Genomic DNA, 16,383 nt, shown 5'->3' on the forward strand with positions numbered 1-16,383 from the left:
CGTGGAGTTCTGTCTTTCTTCATTACTTGTCTTGGAATTGCAGAATTCTCAAATCCAGTGGCTCTCAGACTTTAACGGGCATCAGAATCAACCAGAGGGCTTGCTGAAACAGATTACTGGGTTTGCCCCATCCCCACAATTTCTGATTTAGGAGGTGCGTTTCTGACAAGTTCCCTGGTGATGCTGTGCGTCTTGGATGCACAGTTTGAGAAGTAGTGCTCTGATCAGCTCTCTGAGGGGGAAAGGAACATTTCGGGGTTGGGGAGGGAAAAGTCCCTTTGTGCTACTGGGTGCAGATAGAGAGGTGGGTATGTAGGAACTGTCTGTCCTTGAGGTCATTGTCTGCTGGTCACAGTCACCTGGGGACCACGTAGGATGCAGATCATCAGGCCTTGCCCCTGGCAGTTTGGGAGGGCATGAGCCAGAGCCTATGTTTTTAAGAAGCTCCCATTAAGAATTTAATGCACAGTGAAATTCAGGACTCATTATCTTGGTAATAGTCACAACTTTTTTCTAAGAAAATAATTGCTAGTAGTCCCTGAGAATAAGAATCTTAAAAACCCATTTGAAAAATGCTATTGTAAATGTCCTTTCATTGTGAATTACCACTGTAGAAAGACTTGTCTTTAAAACTATTAGACTTTTTTCAAAGATCAAACAAAATGTGAAGTTTCATAGAGACCCAAGTAGGTCCCAAGACTTGTTTGAGAAACGTTTTACCTCGTTTCCCTGGATATTTGAGACCAAAATGTTATTTTGACTTTAGAGAAAGTTGTCAGTGGCAATTGGAGATAAACAGCCCCTACTGAGTTTTCTTAGCTGTGCTGGTAGGGATTATGTACCTCTGTGAGGTGATTGGCCCTCCTTGCTCACAGCAGACACAGAGCCAACAAAGAAAATTCTAGCTTAGATGTAAAAGGATGCTTTGTCCACAAAACTCAGGGCTTACAGGAAGTTTCTTCCTGTTTTGAAGGTAGACTCCTGCAGGATGGTTCCTAAATTTCTCTTTATCTGTATCGTTTGCTTACGACAAAATCATTGCTTCCATGATTTAAAAATATTTAATACCATTTTTAAAAATGAACACAGGAATAAAAGAATTTTGCATCACAAAGCACTTAAAAGAGAAGTCAGTCCCTCTATTTTTTCTCCCTCTTTTCTTCTCCCAAGGAGTAAACCTTGATGTCTCTGTCAGCCTTCTCCCTACTGTAGGTCCCAGTCTTCCTTCTCTCCAGGAGATTCTGAAAAGTGTCTCTTGGCCTCATTGTGCAGAATGTTTCCTCATTCATGCCCTGGGTCTGTGTGGGCAGGAGTGGGGTCATTCTGCAGTTCTGTGGAGTCCCTCTGAGTGTCAGTTTCCGGCTCACTTGGACAGGAGCCCTGGGAAGCCGGGGGGCTGAACAATGAGGAGCTGGAGCCCAGTGACCTGGCTGGCCCTCTGCAGCTCTCTTTGTCATTTGTTCAGTGAAGCCCTCCTTCTCTAGGGAAATCCTGTTTAGACCTCCAAGGAAGAACTGGCAACCTCTCCATGAACACTGGCCAACGAGGGTTCATGGCCAGCACACTCCAGTGAGGTCATGGGACTGCTCGGAGGTGCTGCCCTCTCAGCAGTGAGAAGCCGCGTCTTTGAGGGAAAAATACAGTGTTTGCCTGGAAATATACTAACTTTGGCCTTATGGTGACATAAAATCTATATATGACGACAGATAAGGCGGATGTCTCTGGGTAGGGGTAGGGGTTAGAGAAGAGAAGCCAAACTCAGAACAAAGACCAACGCCAACTTCAGACTTCCTTTGCCTTCTTTTTTGGAAGAGTTTGTGACAAAGGTCGAGTTTATAAAATCATAGAAGTGCTAGTTTTTAGGACTTCTGTAATTTTGAAGAATTAAATACAGCTTCCTTTGGATTGTTCATGATGAGTACTTCTCTTATAAGCTTGGCACCCATGACAGGATGCCTGAATTAGTCCACTCCTGGTATCCGTTAACCCAAATCAAACTCCTTGGGACCTGCACTGGCCAGTGGAGGCCCCAATTTACCTCTAGGAGCTCCCGATCGGAGAATACCTGAAGGAAGAGCAGTTTAGTTTAAGAGTTTCTTACTGTGCAAATACATTCTAAAAAGAAAACAGCATGCAAACAAGATAGTGCTTCCCATGTTGTTGCTTTTCTTTGAATGTGTACTTGCAATGTATGTGGGAGAAAACCAACTAGAAAGACTCCTTTTAAATCTGGAGCTTATAGGCTCCCTAGCTCAGGGTTTAGGGCACTGGTCTTGTAAATCTGGAACTTATCTTCGTATATTAACTTTTGCAGAGCAAATGGTTTGACAGGAACGTATTAATGGCCTGCCCCCTAGTGGTGACCATGTAGAACAACTACTGGCTGGAGTTCTGGTTTCTGCAGGAATGAAATCACTATTCAGAAGTACTTGTGCTTTGGAGGCACTTGAGCGTTATATGGCTGTATTTTGTGTGCTCTGGGTTGGTAAGTCCTTCATTCCCTTTATGCACTCCTGAAAATGACATAGATTGTTTTGGAAAGTGAGAGAGCAGGATGTTTGGCTCTCTTTACCGTGTATGTCCTGGGACTTTACAGGGCTCTGCATCAGGGTGCATGCAGGTGAAGCTGGGCCCTGCCGTCCTGCCAAGACTCAGACACAGTTTACATGAGAGGTAGTGGCAGTCTAAAACTGCTTATCTGCCGGGCAAGCAATTCTCCTGAAGCAATGAATACAACATTTCTGGTATTTTCTCTATAAGCACCTGTTTGGATCCCCTGGAGTTTGCTTTGATCCGAGAATTTGCCACTTTGATTTTAAAGAAGATTGGTAGGGTGTTGGGGGTGGTCTGGATTACCAACTGTAACTTGTGTTTTAGGAGTTCGTTGTGAGTTGAATTGTCTTCCAAAAATTCGTATGTTGAAGTCCTAAACCTAATACAGCAGAATGTGACCTTATCTGGAAATAGAGTGGATGTACTTAGTTAAGATGAGGTCATACTAGAGTAGGATGGGTCTTCTGGAGAAATTTGGATGTGGCTGCACACAGAGGGAGAATGGCACATGAACACAGAATGCCGGGAATTGCCACGAAGCCACTGGAAGCTAGGAGAGCGGCAGGAACAGATTCTCCCTCAGAGCCTCCAGAAGGACCTAGGCCTGCCAACACCTTAATTTTGGGGTTTTACACTCCAGAATTGTGAGACAATTTCTGTGGCTGAAGCCACCAACTTTGTGGTACTTTGCTATTGTAGCCCTAGGAAACAAATACGGAGTTTGATTGCCTTGGTTTTCAGGGAGGAAGTGGAAGGACTGTTCTGAGGTCCACATGCTGTTTTTTACATTAGAATTGGTATGTATGTGCCCTGGGCAGAGCTCCTCCGTATTGTTTAAATGGATGCACCTGAACATGGCTTAGGACGTGCTCTCTGTATCTTCCTTAAGCTCTTACACATAGTCTCAGCATGTTTTGTGGGACATCTTAAACATAGGGAATGATTTATTTAAAAAAATTTTTTTTTTAATGTTTGTTTATTTTTGAGAGAGAGGGAGACAGAGGATCCAAAGCAGGCTTCACACAGTCAGCCGAGAGCCCGATGTGGGGCTGGAACTCACCAACCGTGAGATCATGCCCTGAGTTGAAGTCGGACGCTTAACCAACTGAGCCACCCAGGTGCCCTAGGAATGTTTTATTGTTAAAAATCGTGGTCCAGGGGGCGCCTGGGTGGCGCAGTCGGTTAAGCGTCCGACTTCAGCCAGGTCACGATCTCGCGGTCCGTGAGTTCGACCCCCGCGTCGGGCTCTGGGCTGATGGCTCAGAGCCTGGAGCCTGTTTCCGATTCTGTGTCTCCCTCTCTCTCTCTGCCCCTCCCCCGTTCATGCTCTGTCTCTCTCTGTCCCAAAAATAAATAAACGTTGAAAAAAAAATTAAAAAAATAAAAATCGTGGTCCATTTTTAAGTAAATGATTTTAAATGTAACTTGTTGGGGTGATTAAAGCCTTATAAATAAAATAGCTATATTCCCATGATGTGTGCTTTCTTTAAGTTTTGTTACTTTGTGACTGAATCAGCCCACTGGCCCACCCACAGCCTCCTATAAGCTGGTACTGCGGGTAATGTGTCATCTATCCCTTGAAGTAATAGGCTGCATTTACTGAAAGTTTACTATGTTCCAGGCACTGTGCTGTAAGCACTCTGCATACGTTTTTGAGGAAACGTAAACCAAAGGAGAGAATAACCCCACGCATGTGGAAAATTTAGACTTCATCCCGAGTTAAACCAGTATCTTCCAAGGTGGTGCTGGCCCAGAGGGGAAGAACACAGGGCCATGGAAGAAGGCCTCAAGGAGGAAGACAGGCTTGACCTGGGCCCCCAGCAAGAGCAGAGGAAGCCATCCCAGGGCAGGAGTGAGAAGGTGAGTGTTGCTGGGGAGACCCCAGGGGTGAGGAAAAGTGCACATAAGCAGTGAGAAAGTCAAGCACACAGAGTCCCGGAACTGTGGCCCAGTCCCTGGCACAGGCCAAGACCTCAGAAACTTGCTGAATGACGGGGGTTGGTACCTGAGGTGATCCATAGCCCCCTCCTTCTGGAATGAAGAGGTGTTTGATGCAAAGTAGGATTTGTGGTAAAGCTGGACAATGTCTGCAGGTACAAAAACCTGGCTTTTGATGAGAATACTCAAAAAATCATTTCAAAAATTTGCCAGAATTTTCTTTCGAAGTATTTTGTGGGAAGCAAATAAAATAACAGCCACGACACCCATGCCCATGCATGAAGTCACTGTAACTTTACAGATCAAATGGCCTTAGAACTCTTCAGGGCAGCAGCAAATACCTTATTTTCTCCTTGTTCTGGAACCCAGCCATTTGCTCCATCCAGCTCCACCGTCCCTGTGAAATTTCTATGATCTGGGAGCTGGCAGGGTGAGCACCAACATGTTGCAGCGGGGAACATTGCATGGAAGCATGTGGAGGTTGGAGGTGACAGTCTTGTTCTTTTTCAGGTTGAAGCCAGGCCCTTGCCTGAGAGTAGTTGTTCTCAGCAGTAGATGCACATTATAATCCCATCGGAGTATCAGACAAAAACAAACCAAAACCAAACCCAAAACACCACCATGCAGAACTTCCCCACTCCCCATTTTTAAAAAAATGCATATTTTTGTGAGAGAGAGAGAGAGACAAGTGGGTGGGGAGGCAGAGAGAGAGAGAGAATCCCAAGCAGGCTCTGCACTGTCAGGGCAGAGCCCAACATGGAGCTCAATCTCATGAACCATGAGATCATGACCTGAGCTGAAATCAAGAGTCAGACACTTAACTGAGCCACGAGGTGCCCCCTCCATTCCCCATTTTTTTAATGTTGATTTATTTTTGAGAGAGTGAGAGAGTGTGTGTGTGTGTGTGTGTGTGTGTGCACAAGTGGGGAGGGGGGAGAGAGGAGGGACAGAGGATCCAAAGCGGCATCTGCACTGACAACAGCAAGCCCAACGTGGGGCTCAAACTTGCAAACTGCAGGATCATGACTTGAGCGGAAGTCAGATGCTCAACTGACTGAGCCACTCAGGTGCCCCCCCCATTCCGCCTTTTTAAGCTCCCAGGTAATTCCTCCTGCACTACCAGGGTTTTTCACATTTTAATGTTACATGAATCATTTGGGTCACCTTAAGTCACCTGGGTCTGATTTAGCAGGTCTTGAGTAGCAGTGGAGGCCATGGTTCTAGCAGGCCCCAAGTGATGCTGCTGTCATCTACAGACCACACTCTGAAAGGCAAAGGCAATGTACAGGTAGGCCTTAGTTACAGCAGTGCAAAATTCATACCTTATCTTTGATATTTCTGGATGATATCTTTCCTAAAGTTACTGAGTTGAAATTTTCATGTCTGGGAAGGAAAACTCAGGGTGGCAATAAATAGGCAATATGTGTGTATTTGTTAAGTATATCTTGTGCTAACTGCAAAAGAAGAATTTCAGTGCAAGAAGCACAGGAAAACAGAAAAAGAAATATGTGTTTTCATTTTTATATTTTATATCTTTGTGTATTTATGTGTGTATATATATTTGTATATATTTTATATTTTTACCATCTGAAGATCTGTATTGGTATAGACTCACAAATTAGTGTGTCTATGACTTTTTTGTTTTAAATTTTCTCCCATCCAAGTACTAACCAGGCCCGACCCTGCTTAGCTTCCGAGATCAGACGAGATAGGGCGCGTTCAGGGTGGTATGGCCATAGACTGTTTTAAATTTTCTAATACTGGTTATGCTCTTTTGTAGTCTGCTTTCTTCAAAATAGGACATTTTCACTATCACTGAATATTTTATACAGTAAACATTTTTATGGTCACATAGTATTCTATTGTATAGATTAGGGTTTTTCAAAAAAGGCAAAACGAAGGCAAAAGTCCAGGCAATTTTTGAGGTTCCCCAGGCCTTCTCAAAGAATCCACAATGTCAAGACTATTTCATAATAATACTTAGACATTTCCTCTTTATTATCCTTTCTGAGTGCACAGTGGAGATTTTCGGAGACTGAATGCTGTAGTGATGTCCTCACTCTGACAACTAACGGAATATATGTTTGGGTATTTTTGTGCCTTAAACATTTCTCCTTTTTAATTTTTAATATAGTAAATATTCATAGAAATAACCCACATAAACAAAAGTTCTTTGGCGCCTCAGCCATTTTTAAGTGTAAGAGGATCCTGAGCCAAAAAAGTTCAAGAATTGCTGGTCTAGATAAACCATAATTTAACTAAACAACCATCACTATTGGAAAGTTAGGCCCTTCCCAAGTAAATACAGTTGCAGTAAACTTTCTTGTACATTTCTTATACTTTGCACATGGGTAGACTCCTAATAGTGGAAGAACTATATCAAAGGACTAACTAAGCACATCTAATTTGTGGCACTTACAGTTAAGCCTTATTTAAAACTGTGCAAAGTTGATACCTTATCATTCACAAATTTTAAAATGAAAATTGTTAATTTTGTGAAGATTTGCACCCAAAATCAAAAGAGGAAAATTTTCTTTTATCTGTTCCAGATTAGCACTTATGTTAACCTAATAAAATATTGGAAGGCTGGTTACCCCACCCTCCAAATCTGTTGTGATGGAGGCATTTGCCACTGAGCTGTCCGAGTGCAGAGCAGTGCTATCCTCTCCCACCATCTTCTCAGTGGGAGAACATGAATAAGAAAATGGCTCTCGAGGGTACATTATATCTTTTGGGAAAGATCGTCTCAGGATTCTGGCTTCAAGTCCTAATTTAATTTAAAAAAAATTTTTTTAAGTCCTAATTGTCAAGTCCTAATTTAATTTTTACTAATGCTTTCGTTACTGTGCTTCCTTGAACAATTGCTAATGCTGGCTCTCAACATGCGTCTTCTCAACCTCCTGTATATCAAGTGTTCTACTCAATTTTAGGGTGATGGAGGGAAGACAGGGCAGTGTTAAAGCAAATACAAGGAGTCAAGTCATTCCACTCGAGTTCAAGGAGAGCCTTTATGAGATGTCGATTCCTTTCTGGACTCTGTCATGGGAAGAGCTGGAGTGAAACTGGACATTGGAACATATGCCTGAATGACTCAGTCTCTGTGAATAGAAGGCTGGTCACTTGCTAAGCCTGAAGGATACTTTTGTTAAAAAACAAAAGTCAACCGAGTAAATTTTAAAGATCTTACTGACTTTATTCAATGATTCATGAATCGGGCAGCGTCTATCTAGCACATAGAAAGGAGCTCGGAGTTGCTGTACAAAATAAAAGACTTCTATGGGCAGAAGGCAGTGGGAACAAGGAAGTTATGCTAGCATAAAGCAGATTGGTTGTGGCAAGGTCACTTTCCTTTAGGGGATGGCAGGAATCTGTCAGGTACATAATCAACTCACTGGTGTGATTGGTGATTCCTGGTTGACTGGTTTAAGATTCCGTTTCTGGGAGAGGCCAAAATGTAATTAAGTCTTGGTTTGGTAACTCCATTTTGGGCCTATTGTCTTGTTTTTAATACTGTCAGTGAAAAGTCTTGGGGTTGCTTTTAGAAAAAAGGAAACCCATTTGTGATAAAGTCAGAAGGTCATAAACTGTATGCGCTCCTTAGAGCTCGGCCACACCCCCGCCCCTAAGGTGGGCCCTTAGATACACTACTTTCTCTGCTACTTCAGTGCTCTACCCTGTAAGATGGAGATGGTGGTACCTATACCGTGGGATTAAAGGGGTCAAACTGCTCTTTTTCTCCAAACCCCATGCATGCCCTAGACTCACCTAAAAAAAAATGGCTTTCTCAGGGAGATCCTGTCAGAACTCGGGGGGCCCTCTCTCCACTCCCCCAAACACATGCTCCACAACACTCACTTCTGAAGAACTCCTAACACATGAATTCCCTTGAACATTGCCTTTTTTCCATGGAATTGGCGCATGTTGTTGACCGCTGTGTCTCAAGCACCCAAATATTCACGAAGCTGCTTTTCTGAGCATGTCAGTACAGGATGCAAATAGAGAGTATAGGCTCACCTAAAGGATGGACTTTTATTCTATAAAATAGATCTCTACTTCCCTGTAAGATGCTTTTTTCAAAGTTGAACTGACCCTGACAACTGCCAGACAACCCTGGATGAGCTCCGGCCTGTGTCTAACCCTCAAAGGCTCTCTTCTCCTCCCTCCCTCCAATCCTATTTAAGCATCGAACAGGGAAGGCAAATTGGGTGAGGATCAGATCTTGGGAGAAATTATTTTGCTAATGAATTCTGACTTTTTCCCAGGCTTGAAGGATTTTGGAAACAACTATTTTTTGAAATAGCTATGTTGCCGGGAGGGGGGATCAACATTAAGCTGAGAAAAACTCTTGTGAGATTGCCAAATGAAATTGAATCCTCATGAGTCTCATGAGCTTAGGTTCAAACAGTAAGAGTATTTGTGCCAAGAGTAGTTGGCTATCCTTCAGGTATCCAGTGGTGGGAAGAGAAACCACCCTTTCCCAGACAAGAGGAAGCCATGGGTCCTCACATGGAAAGGTTGTAAGGCACACATGGACACATGGAAAGCTGAAGAGAAAGGCTATGTGCATATCAGGGGTGCATTCACTCCCTTTACCTTCTCTAGGAGCTCAAGGCCCCAGATTATCAGCAAGAGGCTCTTGATGTCTGGGCTTTCCATCAAGGTGATGGGGGCAGGATGTTGTGGACAATGGGTGTATCTGGAGTTGTGCCCAGTAAGACTGAGCAAGCAGGAGGATATTGAGGTCATATCTCCAGAGGATGTGTCAAGAATAACCATTCCAGGGATTTTGGGGTGTCAGAAAGATCTGTGACCATTCTGGGAGATGTCTACCTTAGATCACATCTGGAGGGGAGCAGCTTAAGAAGTCCACTCACTTAGAAAGTTGTTATTGGTCCCTGGGTCAGAACTTAGTGGCTTCCAAAAGGTTGAAGTTTGAATAATGATCCTGGATTATTGATGCAGTAAATGGCCACCTGCCATTTGTTGGCCAGGTCAAGTTCTGAAGACTTTAAGGAAAGTTTGATTGGCCTAGTTTCTAATAGGCCAATGTTTTTCCACTATAGCTGCAGATAGATATCACTTCTGGAGCTTTAAAAATTCAGATGCCCAGGCTCCATCTCCGGAGATTTAATTCCCTAAGTTTTGAGTAAGGTATACCTTTTTTTTGGCAGGCCCGGGGGATGTTTTTGGTGTTTCCTGGGAACCCTGATGCAACACAACAATATGTGCATTTAGGAAGTACTAAAAGGCACACTGCAGGCTGAGGGTCTTATTGTTATATGGAACATCTCCTATAGGCATGGCTTAGCTAGATAAGGACCTGCCACTGGATGTCTCCTCAAGATGCCCTAAGCACCTCCAACCCAGTGCATCAAAGCCAGCTCACTGCTCTCTTACAAGAACCTGTTTCTCCTCCTTTGTTCCTCCTCTCCATTAACATCTTCACTGTCTTCTGCACTGCCACCCAATTCAGACACTTCACAATCAACTTTGCTTCCAAAATCCACCCTTTTCTGTCCATATGGTCCCAGTTTAAGCATGAAGAACTGTGATGACTCTGAGGCTTTACCCTCTGTGTGAGCTAACAGGTCAGCCTGCCTCTGTTTCACCAATGCCGAGAGGAGGTATGAGATTCTTGGGTCAGAGACACAGGACTTTATTACTCACTGCCCTGCAGGTTGTAAGTTTCTCATGCCCCCTAGTCCCACGGGGGGCAGTGACTCAGATGGTGACTATACACATAGTAGGTTTGTGCTTCAATTGAGGAACACTTAGGAGAGCCCCAATCTTATAAAGGGGTCTGCCAACAATCTTGGCCATATTTTGCCATCAAAGGAGGCATTATCTCTGTCTTACAAGGCTGTTTGTTATACCAACATCCTTGTACGGATAGTTAAAGACAAAAAGCTATCTCTTCACAGAAGTATAGAAACACAAGATGCCCATGGAGAATTGTCTCTCAATATTAAGAACTTAGCACAATTACCTATTAATCTTCCTGCTGGTGCGTGTGTGTCCTATTAGCAATAGTTCTGGTTGTAGAACAAAACATAAAGCCAATATTCCATTCTTCTGTTTAAAAACTTTTGGTTTTCTATGACAAAATAAAAATTTTAAATGTCTAAGCCCCACTGTCCCCATCTGGTCTTCTCTATTTTTCCCACCTTATCTTTTGCCTCCACCCTTCTTTCCTATGTATTCTCTGCTGCAGGATGCTCGGAGTCCTCTCTCTACAGACCCCTGTAATTGTTTATGCAGTTAACACTCTTACTTGTTTACTTAATGTAATAGATTAATGTTTCTCATCTTCTTCCCCAACGGACCATATCTGTCTTCTTGTTCTATCCCAACATGGTGCCTGATGTACACCGTAAGAGCTCAGTAAATTTTTGTGTAGTGAGGAAGGCTGCTACATCAGCAAGTGAGGCTGTTCGGGGACTTTTCTGAACTTTGAGAGTTAAAGCCGGTAGCCCCAACTGTTTTAATCCTTTGTCTTTTGTTTTAATGAGTTCTGTGTCTATGGCTCATGAACAGAACAACTTGTCTTCAGAGGTTTTGATGCTTTAATGACTAGCCTTGCTAATCAAAATTGCATTCTACTCCAAATAACAGAAAGCCTTGCTCTAGGGGTTTGAACAGCAGGTGTGTGTCTCATGTGTTACTGAGAGTCCTTGGTACAGGGCAGCTCCTCCAGGTCATGGATGCTACTGAGGGTCGAGGCGCTTTTCACCTTTCTGCTCCACTATCCTTGGTGTATAGTCCTTGCACCTCATGTTTGTACCTCATGTTTGCAAGAGGGCTGCTGGACATGTGGAACCATATCACTATCTGAGGCAGGGAAAAGGAAGAAAAGGAAAAGGTGAAGCTTAGAAAGCTGAGAAATTGGAGTATTTTAAGCTTGGCTTAATGTCCCCCTGAACAAAACTGGAGTTCTGGTACAAAGGAATGGGGAGCTGGATATTGGGTGAAAAATTCATAGTATCTATCACAAAATGTCTTTTAAATTTTTTTTAATTGATCCTACTAATCTAACCCTTTGCCTAAGCACACTGTTCCCATATGTTCTGGCTTTATAGACATTTGCACCATGTCTGTGTCCCAAGTGGTGGCTGCTTTCTTCTTCCTCTGCTTTTTCATGCTCTGCCTCATTTTCTCAAACTGAAGACGTTTTATTTGTTTGAGTCTCTTCTTGATACTATATTCATCTTCCAATATGGCAGAGCTATGGGAGCTCTGGCACATATTTGGTCCTGAATTAGTCACCTCTAGTGAAAACAAGGTTTGACAACCGTACCTGTGCTATTGTCATATTTTAGCTCACGGTCTGTGTGATGTTGGTGGTTTGAATCACAGAGAATTACCTGGCCCTTGGGGCTTATTCACTCTGGAGTATACGGGGAACATACCTCCGTTTGGTATATGATGTCAATGAAACATTTAGGAGCAGGGTGCTTTTCTTTTTGGGTTAGCAGTATCCCCCTTTTGTATAAAAGCTCCCAACTCATGGGGATGGTTAGGATACTTTTGGCTTCAGGAGAAGGGATGCATTTCTGACCCAGATAAGAAGGGACTTTTTCAATTTCTGCAGTCACCACAGTGTGCTGCCAGCCCTGTGAGGGGACAAGAAGGTCAGCACCAGCCCCCTCCTGCTAGCAGGATGGAGTGGGGGCAGGCCGAGGCATGGCTTGTAGCTGTCTGCATTTCCACGCACCTAATGTTCGTCAGATCGCAGCTGTCACTGACCCTCTGAATTTCAAGTCTTTGAGGGGATAAAAACAATGCATGTTTGCTCAGGGTCAATGCCCTTGGGTCAAATATTTGGACCTCCATTAGAAATGGCTTTTCCCGTAGTGCTGCTGCTTTTGCCCTAAAAATCCACTCCCCTTACTCTTGCTCCAAAAGTAGGTAGCTTGCACATAAGGGCTCCACAGGGTCGCAGACACATGCACTTCCAGGAACTACGGAGGAACAGGGGAAGGCGGCCAGGCAGGGACTCTTAACAGGCTGGAAAAGCATGCCTTATCCAAAGGGGGACCACAGCCACATGCTGTCCTCCTGGAATAGAGAGTTCCTGGTTACCAGATTTCCCCATTTAAAAAAAAAAATAGGTTTTTATCCAATATCATCCACATTTTCATTTTTTATATTAAATTTTTTTAATGTTTATTTTTGAATGAGAGAGACAAAGTACAAGCAGGGGAGGGACAGAGAGAGAAAGGGAGACACAGAATCTGAAGCAGGCTCCAGTCTCTGAGCTATCAGCACAGAACAAACACAGGGCTCAAACCCAGACAGCAAGATCATGACCTGAGCCAAAGTTAGGCACTCAACTGACTGAGCCACCCAGGCACCCCCAAAATCATCCAAATTTTAAATGTTTACAACTTTTCAGCACCACCCCCCGCCCCGTTTTTTTCAAAATACCCTGTGATACAAAGATGTATGAGGGTCCCCAGTTTGCCATGTTTGGTCTATAGGAAGAAATGGGTTAGCCAGGTTATCGAACCCCAAGGAGTGTTAAATGAAGATTCTTGAGGAAGAAGAGGCTCTCCACCCCACTCTTCCCCTCTCCATGTGAGTGGTGCCTGGAGAGTGTTTATCAGCTTGGAACAAATCAAGAGTGGTGGTTCACAGGATTGGTAACAGGTGCAAAAGTGCTGGTAGCAGTTGAGGACACTGCCAAGAAGCAATTAGGCTCCAATTAGCTAAACATCAGCTCTAATGGGTGTTTGGAGGTGTGTTCTGTGCCTACTCTTTTTTGGCCCACTCTGACACATTTGGTAAGGAAGAGGGTGTGGTCAATGGTGAGTGGGTGTAACGGACTTAATGCCTAGATGCCCAGGAGGGAGGTGCTGTCACTCTGCTCTTGTGGCCCCTCTTCCCTAGGGTGGTCAGTCCCCTTAGGAGAATGGGGAGGGCTTGGCAGGAGCAGAATGTCCAGGAAGTAATGAAAGGACAAGTGGAATCAGGAGGGTGCAAAGAGGCTACACTGAGCAATTGACAAGGACCTCTGAAGAAGATTGTAATAGGAATTAGAGGCAGAAAGTAGAGGGACTGACAGGTCAGATAATTTTTTAGGAACTGCTCTAGCATCTCCAAGTGCTCACGGCTTAGCGTTTGGGGTTTGTTTTTCAAAAATCAAAATATGTCTTAAGTGTCTAGATGTGGGGAAAATGGTTAAGAAAATTATGGTACATCCATATATTTGAAGAATATGCATCCATTAAAAATGAGGTTTATGAAATAGAGTTCTTAGTAATGTGGACAAATGCTTATTGTATAAGTGGAAAGAAGACGATGTAGCTACATGAGGCAGGACACTTCACCTTTGCATCATATGCACACGCACAGGGCAGTTGCTGTGGCCGAGCATGCCAGAACCTCATTCTGAAACTCTGCATAGGACTTTAGTCACAGGTTTAACAAAGCCTGCATTTTCTAGAGTAAGGGACTGCCAAATCCAGTTATAGGTGCTCATATGTACGGGTAACCCTCGGATGCTTTTCTTAGGTCAGTGCACATCTTGCTCCCACTTCTCATGGTTCCGGGTAAGGCACTGAAGCTCACAGTTATCCTGATAGGGGAACAAGAGGGCAGGATGTAGGAGCAGGGAAGCAGAGGATTTAAAAGGTATTAGTATGTGATATTATAAAGCTCAATGGTCACTCTGCTGTGTCATTTCCTCTACTTTCTGGGTACTAGGAATTGAGTGGTATGGGTAAAGAGTGGAATAGGAGTTATTCATACTTCCTCCCTTTTACTCTCCTTGCCTGCAAGAGAAAGGAAGTTATTGTAGGAAAGATATGATGGGGGAGTGGGTTGCATTCTAGAACCTTAAAAAAAGGGAAGGTGGGGTGAAGAATTGTATACTGATGGTTGGCCCCAAGTGAAATTGAGAACTGTTTTGGATTGCTTCAGAGATGGGTCTGAAATCAAAGCTGCTCTGGTTAATATTTCCTCCCCGTTGTTCACCCTGATTAGGTCAGCTATTTATCTTTTTGTGTTGGGTTGCAACCTACATGCCTTTATATTAGGGTATAATTCAACCTTTCCCTCCTTCGTAAGTTCTAGGTAACTACAGGTATTCATCTGATGTGCCTATGCTAGACATGGGGATGGGACTGAGAACCAAGAAGCTGAGCAGAATATCCCTAAGGGAAGACAAGGTCAAAAGCAGCTACCTTGCTGTGTTCCTGGTGATGGGGTGATGCTGACCTTGGAAGAGTCCTGTGAAATGTCCCAAAAGTAGAAGGGGTTTTTCATCTGAGTGCATGGACTCTGTGAGGTCAGGGATGAAGCCAGCTTCCCTATGGTCTTGGCTTCATTTATATTGCAGTCCCTTAAAAGCCAACAGAAACACTATTTTGCTAGGCCTATTTTAAAATAGATATGGTTATAAAATTTAAAGTGAGCATTCACAGAGAAATTTAGTAGGACTGTAATCTAAAGGGACAGCCAGAATTTCTTTCCTTCAAAATTCCTCAGGATTCCTGGGAATCAATAAATAACAAGTAACTACTTAAATAGTAATGTCTCTCAATTATATGTGAAAATAGATTACATATATTTTTAAAAGGTCTATTGTTATATTTAAAGTTCATATACTGGATGTATGTGTTAAGGATTTAAAATTTTAAAATATTAACAGAAGTCTAGTAACTTTAAAATTATTTCCTGAAAAAAAAAAAAAAAACCTGAAACCTCAAATAGGTTTCAAAGTATGACAAGATTAGGTTTTATACTTCCCTGATGAAGATAAATTTAGCCAAATTTCTGAAAGCCTAATCCTGAAACAGAAAATTACATATGTGACCAATACCAACTAAAAACCATTCCACACACTGCTGAATGTGGTTTTAACTCTATTTGGCTAAAGAGAGTAAAATAAAATCGCACACATGCCTACCAGCAAGACTACAAATCTCTGAGCCATGGACAAGTTCCAACAATGTGCCCTCAGGTCAGGGGTGAAGGTAAAAGCCTTTTTTTTTTTTTTTTTTTTGATTCAAGTCAATTTTCCCTTGAGCCCCCATTTCCATGCCTTAGCCACCTTGCTTGCTCTGTTTTTGATTCCTTGAAAACTGCATTGACAGTGTTGGGGACCAGAGAAACCATTGAAGTTGCTTGTGAGCCCAGGACACTGCTCATAACATCACCCTGATCTTCCATTTTGCTCAGTAAGTAGGAGGCTCTACATCTCTCTTTGGATAAATGTGGTATTAGGCAGTGGGAAAGCCAGGGACTGAGAAAACAAAAATGTCAGGAGAACCACAGGCATCAGTATGTACCTAAGTTTGGTCTAATTGTAATTGGTTCTAATATATAAATGAACTCTCACCATATTAAGTTCCTATCTATCTAGTATTATAAACAGGTGTATACTGTCCATTTTTGAAATGTTAGATTCAAATGTGGCCGTAGTGAAAAAGTTTTGTTAAAAAGTTTTGGTTTGTTGGTTTTCTAGGAAGAAATAAAGTGAGAATAAGAAAATAATGATTTTTTAGAAGTCCACTAAGAAGGAAAGAATAAGGAATTATTTAAATTTAAAAAGGAGCATAAATTCCATGCAATGCTCCCTTTTTTCCTTCAAATACTGTAGCTGACCATTCATGCCATATAACCAACAGCTTACCCTTGAAACCTCCAACATAAAGGGACTCTGCCTGTGTAGTCAAGAAGCATAATGACCAATAGGCCATCACAGGTGGATTCTATCAGGATTCAGAGCATAGCTACCAAAAGCCTTCATGTAAAACACACAGTATTTATATTTAAGAAAAAGACATAAATGAACAGGTATATAAAAATATATACTGATAAACTGAGCAACATTGAAAATGGGAAGAGGGATTGAGAACTCATAGTACTGCAGTTTCATTTATATTGGCTTAA

The sequence above is a fragment of the Felis catus genome, chromosome B1 (genome assembly GCF_018350175.1).
Source record: "Felis catus isolate Fca126 chromosome B1, F.catus_Fca126_mat1.0, whole genome shotgun sequence".
NCBI classification, from domain to species: Eukaryota; Metazoa; Chordata; class Mammalia; order Carnivora; family Felidae; genus Felis; species Felis catus.